The following is an 11235-nucleotide window of genomic DNA, read 5'->3' on the forward strand; positions in this document are numbered from 1 at the left end:
GGTTTTGTGTTTCTAGAAATTTGTCTATCTCATATAGGTTATCCAATCTGTTGACTTCCAATTGTTCACAGTACTCTCTTACCAAACCTGTTTATTTCTGTAGAATTGGTAGGTTTTTTTTGTTGTTTTTTTTTTGAGTTGGAGTCTCACTCTGTCACCCAGACTGGAGTGCAGTGGCCGCTCCTGGCCACCGCAGCCTCACGTGCTATCCTTCCGCGTCAGCTTTCCAAGTAGTTGGAACTACAGGCGCGCTACCACACCTGGCTAATTTTTTGATTTATTGTAGAGACGAGGTCTCGCCAAGTTGCCCGGGCAGGTCTCGAACCCGCGGGCTCAGGTAATCCGCTTATCTCGGCCTCCCCTATAATCGCTGGGATTATAGGCTGAGCCACCGAGCCCGGCCAGAATTGGTAGTAATGTTCACATTTTCACTTCTGATTTTAGTAAGTTGAGTCTTATCTCTTTTTTTCTTAGTCTACCTAGCTAAAGGATTGTCAGTTTTGCTAATCTTTTGTGTTTTTTTTTTGAGTTGGAGTCTCACTTGGTCGCCCAGACTGGAGTGCAGGGGCTGCTCCCGGCCACCGCAGCCTCACCTGCTGGGCTCCGGCGATCCTTCCGCCTCAGCCTTCCGAGTAGCCGGAATCACAGGCATGAGCTACCACGCCCGGCTGATTTTTTGATTTATTGTAGAGATGAGGTCTCGCTGCCCAGGCGGGTCTCGAACCCGCGCGCTCAGGCAATCCACTCACCTCAGCCTCCCAAAGGCGGGGGATTATAGGCTGAGCTACCGAGCCCAGCTGCTAATCTTTTTAAGGAGCCAATATTTGTTTTCATTAATTTTATCTATTGTTTTTTTATTTTCTAGTTCATTGACTTCTGTCCTAATCTTTATTATTTTCTGTCTGCTGCTAACTTTAGGTTAACTTTGTTCTTCTGTTTATAGTTTCTTAAGTTGTAAAGTTAGGTTGTTAATTTGAGATCTTTCTTGTTTTTAATTTAAACATTTATAGCTATGCATTTCCCCTTTAGCACACTTTTCACTATGTTCTATGTTTTTATCCATTATATTTTTATTCACTCCACCAAATCTCCATTTTGATTGGAGAGTTTAATACATTTATACTTAAACTAATTACTACTAGCAAGAGACTTCTGTCATTTTTTCTGTTTATTTCCCATGCTTTGTAGCTTTTTTCTCTCAGTTCCTACATTAGTCTTCTTTTGTGTTTAGTCTTTTGTAGTGAAATGCTTAAATCCTATTATCCTTTCCTTTCGTGTATATTCTACAGCTATCATAGTAATAGCTATTCCCATTCTACATCTAAGAAAACTGACAGCCTGGGCAACACAGTGAGACCTCGTCTCTATAAAAAATAAAAAAATTAGCAGGATGTGATGGTGCACACCTGTAGTCCCAGCTACTTAGAAGGATGAGGCAGAACATTCGCCTGAGCCCAGCAGGATGAGGCTGTGATGGCTGTGATGATGATCATGCCATTGTACTCCAGTCTGGGTGACAGGGTGAGTCTCTGACTAAACAAAAAAACAAAAAAAAAACCAAAAGAAAAAGAAAAAGATAAGAAAAGAAAAGAAATAAAACTGAGGCTCAAAGAGGTTAAAGAGGATAAGTGACTTGCTCGCGGTCACATAGAAGCAAGATTTAAATTCAGGTCTGGGCCGGGCACAGTGGCTCATGCCTATAATACCAGCACTTTGGGAGGCCAAGGTGAGAGGATTGCCTGAGCCTACGGGTTCGAGACCAGCCTGGGCAACTTGGCGAGACCTCATCTCTACAATAAAAAAGAAAAATTAGCCGGGTGTGGTAGTGTGTGCCTGTAGTTTCAGCTACTTGGAAGGTTGAGGAGGAAAGATTGCCTGAGCCCAGCAGGTCAAGGCTGCGGTGGCTCTGAGGATGCCATTGCCCTCCAGCATGGGTGACAGAGTGAGATTCCAATTCAAAAAAAAAAAAAATCAGGTCTGTTTGACACCAAAGTTTGCTCTTAGACACTTATGGTATCCTATGACATATTTATTTATTTAAAAAGCCAATCAAATTTAGCAGTGGGGGGAATGTATACTAACTTTAGTGGCACTAATGTGAATAAGTTATAATAACCCACTATGATTGGACCGACCTGCCAGACATTTTAATTCATTAATTAATTAATTTTTTTTGAGTTGGAGTCTCACTATCTCCCAGGATGGAGTGCAGTTGGCATGATCATGATCACGGTTCAATGCAGCCTGGACCTCCTGGGCTCAGGTGACCTTTCCGCGTAAGCCTCCCAAGTAGCTGGAACCACAGGCATGTACCACCATGCCCTACTAAATTTTTTTTTTTTTTGAGTTGGAGTCTCACTCTGTCACCCAGAACGGAGTGCAGTGGCCGCTCCCAGTCACCGCAGCCTCGACCTGCTGGGCTCCGGCGATCCTTCGCCTCAGTCTTCCGAGTAGCTGGAACTACAGGCGCGTGCTACCACACCTGGCTAATTTTTTGATTTATTGTAGAGATGAGGTCTCGCCAAGTTGCCCAGGCGGGTCTCGAATCCGCGGACTCAGGCAATCCACTCACCTCAGCCTCCCAAAGCGTGGGATTACAGGCTGAGCCACCGAGCCCGGCTTATTTTAAAAAATTTTTTGTAGAGAAGAGGTCTTGCTATGTTGTCCAAGCTGGTCTTGAACTCCCGGGTTCAAGCAGTCCTCCCACCTCGGCCTCCCAAGGTGCTGGGATTACAGGTGTCAGCCATCGCACCTGGCCTATACTGATGTTTAACCCACACCAGAGTGGCCTAGGGAAGGCTGAGCCTCTCTTTCTACTTGACAAGTCTTTCATGTCATTATCAATAGTAATGCAGTGAGTAAACCTAATTATTTCTAGCACTTCTCTTTTTACAAGGTAAAAAAAAATCAGTCTTTGTGGTTTTCCAGGGGTCCCTTGTGGGATCTCAAAATAGTTTTAGGTGCAAAAAATGTCATGAAAGTTTTATTTTATTTTATATTTAGAATTCCATTTTTAGAAAGGCCAAAGCCAGAAGCTGTCAGGAGCTTTGAACACTTAAGGCAGGAATTAGATCTAGGTGCCTAAGAAAACAGGCACCTCATTTCAAAGTGAAAGCAAAACATTGTAACAGTAAACATAAAATGTAACATAATTGTAAGGAACCTTAGCTCCTTCCTAAGTGAAAAACTTCTTTTCTCTTAAATAATCAAAAACAGGTTGACCCAGTGGTTCAAACCTGTAATTCCAGCACTCCAGGAGAGGGAGGTGAGAAGATTGCCTGGGCTGGAGTGTTCAAGACCAGTCTGGGCAACATGGTGAGACCTCATCTCTACAGTAAATAAAAAAATTAGCTGGGTGTGGCGGCACCTGCCTGCAGTTTCAGCTACTTGGAAGGCGGAGGTGGACAGATAGCTTACGCACAGCAGGTAGAGGCTGCAGCGGCTGTGAGCACTCCAGCCTGGGTGACAGAGTGAGACTGACTCAAAAAAAAAAAAAAAAAAAAAAAAATCAAAAGCACAATAAAGTCAGCATCAACTATTGAAAGTTATTTTAGTATAACACAGAGTCTTTGCTATCTAGGCAGAATACACAAGAAAAACAAAGAGACTCTTTGGATTGTAGAAGAAGGTAGTAAACAGTAACTAAGGAAACAAATCCATCAAAACTAAGCAAACTTTGACCTATTTCATAGTTCAGACTCATTATTTGTACAAGCTCTCATCTGAGGCAAATACAATTGTCAGAGTAACGAATCAATTAAATACAAGTTTACATGTTTCATAATCCTAAATATTAAGTAGAAGTAATATTAGCTTGTTTAATCAATAAGCCTGTTCAGGATTAAGAAGAACATACCCAAGTAGAATTAAAATATAAGCTTGTGGCTGGATGTGGTGGCTCATGTCTGTAATCCTAACAGTTTGGGAAGCAGAGGTGAGAGGATTTTCTGAGCCCAGGGGTTTGAGACCAGCCTGGGTAACATGGTGAGACTTTGTCTCTATAATAAATCAATAATTTAGCTGGGTGAGGTGGCGTGTGCCTGCAGGTCCAGCAGCTTGGAAGGCTGAGGTGGAAGGATTGCCTGAGCCCAGCAAGTCAAGGCCACGGTGGTTGTGAGTGTGCCCTGCATTCCAGCCTGGGCAACAGAGTAAGATTCCAACTCTTCCCCCCCCACAAAAAAATATATATGCTTGCATTATTCTTAATGCTGATAAATTAGGGTGGTATGGCTGTTTTTGTTACATTAAAATTATTGAACTAGTCTTGGTTGTTGAAGATTTTCCTAAATTATGTGAACCTGAAATCTTAAAACATTTCTGAGTTACTTTCTATAAGAATTACATTAAAAGTATTAGAAGTTCAATTTTTTTTTAGCTAAAGACTTATTTATCTCTATAAGCTGATCACAGTAGACAGCCTTTAAGAGATTTCACAACTTTATTTATTTATTTATTTATTTTGAGTCGGAGCCTCCCTCTGTCACTCAGACTGGAGTGCAGTGGAATGCTCATGGCCACCGCAGCCTTGACCTGCTAGGCTCAGGGGATCCTTCTTCCTCAGTCTTCCAAGTATCTGGAACTACAGGCCTGCACCACCACACCCAGCTATTTTTAAAAAAAATTTACTATAGAGACGAGGTCTGACCGAATTGCTCAGGCTGGTCTTGAACCCCTGGGCTCAGTCAATCCTCTTGCCTCCAACTCCCAAAGTGTTTGGAAGATAGGCGTGAGTCACTGTGCCTGGTCACCCAATTTATTAATACCAACCAGTGGTAAGAAAATATTACACTTTCACACAAAGAAATTTAAAGGCCCTTTGTGAATTAAAGATATATAAACATAGCCGGGCTTGGTAGCTCAGCCTGTAATCCCGTGCCTTTGGGAGGCTGAGGTGAGTGAATTGCCTGAGCCCGTGGGTTCGAGACCCGCTTGGGCAGTGAGACCTCATCTCTACAATAAATAAAAAATCAGCTGGGCATGGTGGCGCATACCTGTAATTCCAGCTACTCGGAAGGCTGAGGCGGAAGGATCGCCAGAGCCCAGCAGGCCGAGGCTGCGGTGGCCGGGAGTGGCCACTGCACTCCAGTCTGGGCGACAGAGTGAGACTCCAACTCAAAAAAAAAAAAAAAAAAAAAAATATATATATATATATAAACACGCAGAAATAGACAAAGGAGACTTATACTTAACTCTACAGTTTCAGCCATGAGTCAAAGTAAACATAAATACATAAGACTCACCCATCTATACCAAAGAACTATTCTTTTCTGAAGGTACTGAAGGGGACCAGAAAATACCTAAAACGTGCCCCTTTGGCATAAGGATGGTTTTGACCTTAATTTAGAAATAATAGATGCAGAAAATCTTCTTCCTCCTTCCTTTCTGTTTAAAAGCAGGGGGCACATTTCCCCTGGTAAAGGCAACATAAGTTTACAGCTTGGGAAGAGAACTCTGGAGACAATTCTTTTTTTTTTTTTCCCTCAGTCAGGATTTCACTCTCGCTCACTGCCACTGCAGCCTTGACCTGCTGGGCTCAGGCAATCCTTCCACCTCAGCCTTCCAAGTAGCTGGACAGGTGTGTGCCACAATGCCCGACTAATTTTTTTATTTATTATAGAGAAGAGGCCTTGCCAAGTTGCTCAGGCTGGTCTCAAACCCCTGGAGTCAGGCAATCCTCTCACCTCAGTCTCCCAAAGTGCTGGGATTATAGGCATGAGCCACTGTACCCAGCTCTGGGGACCATTCTTATCCCCCAGACTCTTGTCTGCATAACAAACCTTACTAAACAGCCTTTACCTACCGCAAATGTCCTAGTTACCCTTCTACAACTTTACACCCTAAGCCCAAGTCCCCTTTCCTTTGTCTAACCTCTTCTCCACACTTTATCCCTTTTGTTAAGAAAACATAAGCTCAGCATAAGTTCACATTTCTTTGTGAACTCCTGTCTGTACATAAGTACTTAATTAAATCTGTTTTTTTCTCTTATTAATCTGTCTTTTATCAGATTGTTTAATTTGTAGGGTCCTAGCCACTGACCTAGAAGGAAGAAGAAACTTTTTTCCCCCTTTAAGATTTTCTTTTCTTTTCTTTTTTTTTTTTTTTTGAGTTGGAGTCTCACTCCGTCGCCCAGACTGGAGTGCAGTGACTGCTCCCGGTCACCGCAGCCTCGACCTGCTGGGCTCCGGCAGTCCTTCCGACTCAGCCTTCCAAGTAGCTCGAACTACAGGTGCGCACTACCACACCCGTCTGATTTTTTTGATTTATTGTAGAGATGAGGTCTCGCTGCCCAGGCGGGTCTCGAACTCGCGGGCTCAGGCAATCCACTCACCTCAGCCTCCCAAAGGCACAGGATTACAGGCTGAGCCACCGAGCCCGGCTAGGATTTAAACTCTTAATTGTTTTGCATTCTGATATGAGTGAACAAGCATAAATCAGGTTCTCTGTCATCTCTCAGCCAACAGAAGCAAGTTCTCGTTTTTCTTTTTTTGCATCAGGATCTTACTCTGTCGCCCAGACTGGAATGTAGTGGTGTGGTCATGGCTCACAGCAGCTTCAACCTCCTGGGCTCAGGTATTCCTTCTACCTCAGCCTCCCGAGTGCTGGGACCACAGGCACGGACTACCACACCTGGCTAATTTTTTTATTTTTTTTCTGTAAAGATAAGGTCTCACTATGTTGTCCAGGCTGGTCTCGAACTTTTGGGCTCAAGCAATCTTCCCACCTCAGCCTCCCAAGGTGCTGGGATTACAGGTGTGATTACTGCCCAGCCCTTAGAAACAAGCTCTATATAAACCCTTAATTCATTTGTAGAGATCATCATATGTTCTGATCGTAACTTGGGAAAAGATAAATTCAGGAATTCTCTCACCCATGATTCATATTTCTGACATTCTTTGGTATTTTTCCTGTGTAGTTTCCCGCACCCCTCCCCATTTTTATAGTGTTGCTTTTTTTTTTCCCCAGAAAGAGAAAATTGTCCTGGAGAAAACCAGGCCAAGCCTGAGAATGTGGAATGTCTCAGACCAGGCTCAGTCGGCCAAGGAGCTTTCCAGCAGGAGATAGTTCTGTCGGTGATGACAGAGGCTGGCCCGATGGGCCAAAGTTCACACTCTGCAGACAGGCGGGGTGGGGGCGGGGAGAGGGAATGTTTCTTCCCCCCTCTTTTCTTTGTTTCCAGTTCTCTAATTTAATCCCTTTTATTTATGATCTTACTAGTTTCCTGTGCATCACTCTGCCTGGAAGTCCTCAAGGTGGATGCCCTACTCTGGTTAAAAGTCTCATTCTTATTTTATTTATTTATTTAACATTTTTTATTTTAAAATTGTGGGGTACAGTTAAGGGTTAGGTATACAAATATGCGTTGTGCAGGCACTCTTGTTGATGAGGTGTGACCCCCCCGTCCCTAGACAGATATTGACTGCCGTTAATCCCACCTCCCTTCCCCTCCCTGCTCCCCCATAGTTTCCCGTCACTGTCAATACTTTTCTTATAGTTTTATGGTAGTTGTTCAAGGTCCACTTATGAGTGAGAACATGTGATGCTCAGATCTTTGTTTCTGTGAGAGATCACTCAGTATTATAAACTCCAATTCCTTCCAGGTTGTTGCGAAATTCATGATTTTATTCTTTTTTATGGCTGTGTAATATTCCATTATGTATATGTAACACATTTCTAAAATCCAGTCCTCTTTTTAATTTTATTTTTAAGAGATGGGGTCTTGCCAGGCTGTTTTTTTCTTTTTCTTTTTTAATAGAAGTTGAATTTATTTCTCCAATCTTCAAATTAATAAATGTTAAGGAAAGAAACAAATTAGTAGAATAATAGGTAGAGTCATAAATATTTATAACTCCATTAGGTGAAAAGAAAAGAAAGAAAACAAGAGCAGAAAGGAGACAAGTCTTCTAAGAAACTCATTGTTCGGTCTACAGTCAGTATGAAGAGAGCTCTTTGGAGACCCCCAAAAATATTCAATTATAGTTGATTATGTAGTTGCTGAAGAAGCCAGTCCAGCTGAGCAGCGGAAAGCCATGACTCGAATGTCCTTGTAGAGCGCTGGGGTCCCTGAACATAGCTTTCTTCTGGTTCTTCTTGCTCTCCTCACCAACGACATGGAGATGTCCAGCAACAATATTGTAACAAATGTTTCTATTGCTGCAGGATGAAAATATCCACCCACTGTAAGAGGAGAGAAGAACTCCTGGAGAGAAATAGAGAGTGTTCCCCATCTGAGGAACTGAAGCTGAGAAAAGATAGTTTCCTTGTATTTCTTTTATAGAGGTGGGCTGATGCAGGAAACAATTGGTTTATACCAATTCTGAAGCATCCATTGGGCATAACAAGATGCGTGGCTATATGTGGGTTGATGAGGCTGGAGGGGCCAGACCAGCACAAAGCCAGGGATCCACTCTTCTAACGTTGGGTCCACTTTATGCTCTTGAGGTCAGTGCCATCCTGAACCATCTCCCAGAGAGGGCTCATTTCTTGAAGAAGCTTCACATGCTGAATACATTTCTCCACTGTATAGTCTACTTCCACCTCTGTAGTGAAGCAACCAGTGCCAAACCTGATGGAAGAGTGCACTGGATCCTCATCAGTGCCAGTTGCGCTAAGGACATAAGAGGGCTCCAAGGATGCAGAGGTGCAGGCACTCCCCGAGGATAAGGCGACATCCTTCAGTGCCATCAGCAGACTCTCTCCTTCCACATAGGCAAAGGAGAGATTGATATAGCCAGGGTAGTCCCCATTCATCACTATATCTGGAAGACTCTTCATTATCTTCTGTATCAGCTGCTCTGCTGACTTTGAGATCTGCTTATGGTCATACTCCATCTCTTGCTGTGTCACCTCACACACGGCCCCCAGCCCCACTTCTAAGGGTATGGATACTGTCCCAGACTGCATACCCTACTCCTGTCCCCCTCCACTCTGCAGGGCCTCCACACGCACACAGGGCCGGCGACGGATGTAAATGGCACCAACTCCTTTCAGACCATAGATTTTGTGACCACTGATACTCATGAGATCTAGTTTCATGTCGTTGGCATCGAGTGGGATTTTTCCAACAGCCTGGCCTGCATCAGTATGGAAACTGCAAATCCGCCCTATTTCTGCAATAGGCTGCTTCACTCCAATCTCATTGTTCACAGTCATGACTGAGACCAGGGTAGTGTCTTCCTGCATAGCAACCTTGCACTCCTTCAGGTCAGTGATCCCACTCTTCTATACTGGGAGGTAAGTGACCTGAAAGCCCTCAGCTTCCAGTGAACGGCAGGAACCCAAGACACGTTTGTGTTCAGCCTGGGTGGTGATCAAGTGCTTTTTCCGTGACTTACAGAATCTGGCCACCCCCTAAATTGCTATGCTATTGGATTTGGTCACGCCACTAGTAAAAATGACCTCGAGGATCAGCCCCAATGAGAGATGCTACTTGCTGGCAAGCATGTTCCATGGCTGCTTCACTCTCCCAACCATAAGCATGTCTCTGGGAGTGTGAGTTCCCATAGTAGTTGACCAGGTCAGGGAGTTTGGCATCAAGCACCCAGGGATCCAGCGGTCATAGCTTGCACATTCATGTAGAGTGGGTGTAGCGCTGACCCTGCCTCTGGAGGAGCCGCGATATTGTCAGAGGGAACCGCCGACTGGGGAGCATGGTCCACAGCCCTCAGATGCCGGTGGCCGTGGGTCCCTACACACAGTCACAGCCTAGCTGCTTCGACCACGTGAAGCTGGGCTTTGTGCTGGATTGCACCGTGGGCATGGTGGCCAGGTCACCTTTTCCTGTGAGGATCGTGGGCGGTGCTCTCTTGGCGGGACTCCAGGCTGGTTTTAAACTACTGAGCTCAAGCAATCCTCTTGCCTCAGCCTCCCAAAGTGTTGGGATTACAGGCATGAGAGACCACACCCAGCCAAAAAAAAAAAAATCCCATGGGACCTCTGTGGTATGTGTCCGCCATTGTTGACTGAAAGGTTGATATGTGGTGCATAACTGCATTTTGACAACTGTGAAACTTTTAAGGATGCTTGAGCTGGTGAAAATTATTTAGGGTGGAAGATTCAGGGTAGATATATATATATTGGCATTCTCACAATGCAATGCTTACATTTTTCATCAGATTTCTGGGTGGTTTTTTTTTGTTTTTTTGAGTAGGCATCTCACTGCGTCGCCCAGGCTGGTGTGCAGTGGCATGCTGACGGCCACCAAAGCCTCGACCTGCTAGGCTCAAGCAATCCTCCCACCTCAGCCTCCCAAGTAGCTGGAACTATAGGTGATCACCACCATGCCTGGGCAACTTTTTTATTTATTATAGAGATTAAGTCTCATCAAGTTGTCCAGGCTGGTCTCAAACTCCTGGGCTCAGGCAATCCTTTTGCCTCTATCTCCCAAAGTACTGGGATTACAGGCGTGAGCCACTGTGCCCGGCCAGTGCATATTTTCATGAACTTCTCTGAAAGCCTCAGTCAGCCTGGGACCTCACTAGTCTCTATGAAGGCAAGAGCTGATATGATTTTCTAGGATCAGTCTTTTAATGAATTCTGACAGCAGTGGTTTTGGGTTAAATTTAGAAAAATATGAAGTTTGATCTTTGAGGCCCCATCTCTTGTTTTCTTTACTCTTTTTCTCTTTAAAATAAACCCTCCTACCAAGACTCCCATTCTCAGCTCGGGGATTTGTGGTCAAGTATCCTATTATTAGGGAGAAAACTGACCAGAGAGCACCACCCACTTGACCTCATGGATTATTCTTCTGTGCATAGGGGAGCCCTTTAAGGGAAAACAACCCTTCCTCTTCCCCAAGCATACCTCAGTAATGGTGGGACCTCAGAAGCTGACCGGTGGGACAGGCCATCGGAGTCTAATCTTCAGTGTTTCCACTTTCGTATTGGAAAAAGTTACCCAGCTCTTACAGGTAGATCCTGACCATGAGCCAAGCTGCTGTGTCTTCCTCTTGTCCCTGCAGGTCATGTTGATCACAGATGGTCACTGCTGGACCCACATCTCTCTAGGAGGTTTTCTGTTTTTTGGAGTTGGAGTCTCACTCTGCTGCTCAGGCTGGAGTGCAGTGGCATGATCACAGCTCACCGCAACCTCAATCTCCTGGGCTCAGACAATTCTTCTGCTTCAGCCTCCTTAGTAGCTATGACTATAGGCATGCACCACCAGGCTCATTTGACTTTCTTTTTTTTTGAGTTGGAGTCTCACTCCGTTGCCCAGACTGGAGTGCAGTGGCCACTCCCG

At 44.5% G+C, this 11235-nt stretch overlaps 1 pseudogene; it reads right to left on the reverse strand.

The window, feature by feature from the left end:
- Positions 1-8409: 8409 nt before the first annotated feature.
- Positions 8410-11235, reverse strand: part of LOC103255198 — a 16011-nt pseudogene continuing 13185 nt past the window's right edge.

The sequence above is a fragment of the Carlito syrichta genome, unplaced genomic scaffold (assembly GCF_000164805.1).
Source record: "Carlito syrichta isolate Samal-C Ts95f unplaced genomic scaffold, Tarsius_syrichta-2.0.1 Scaffold287934, whole genome shotgun sequence".
NCBI lineage: Eukaryota > Metazoa > Chordata > Mammalia > Primates > Tarsiidae > Carlito > Carlito syrichta.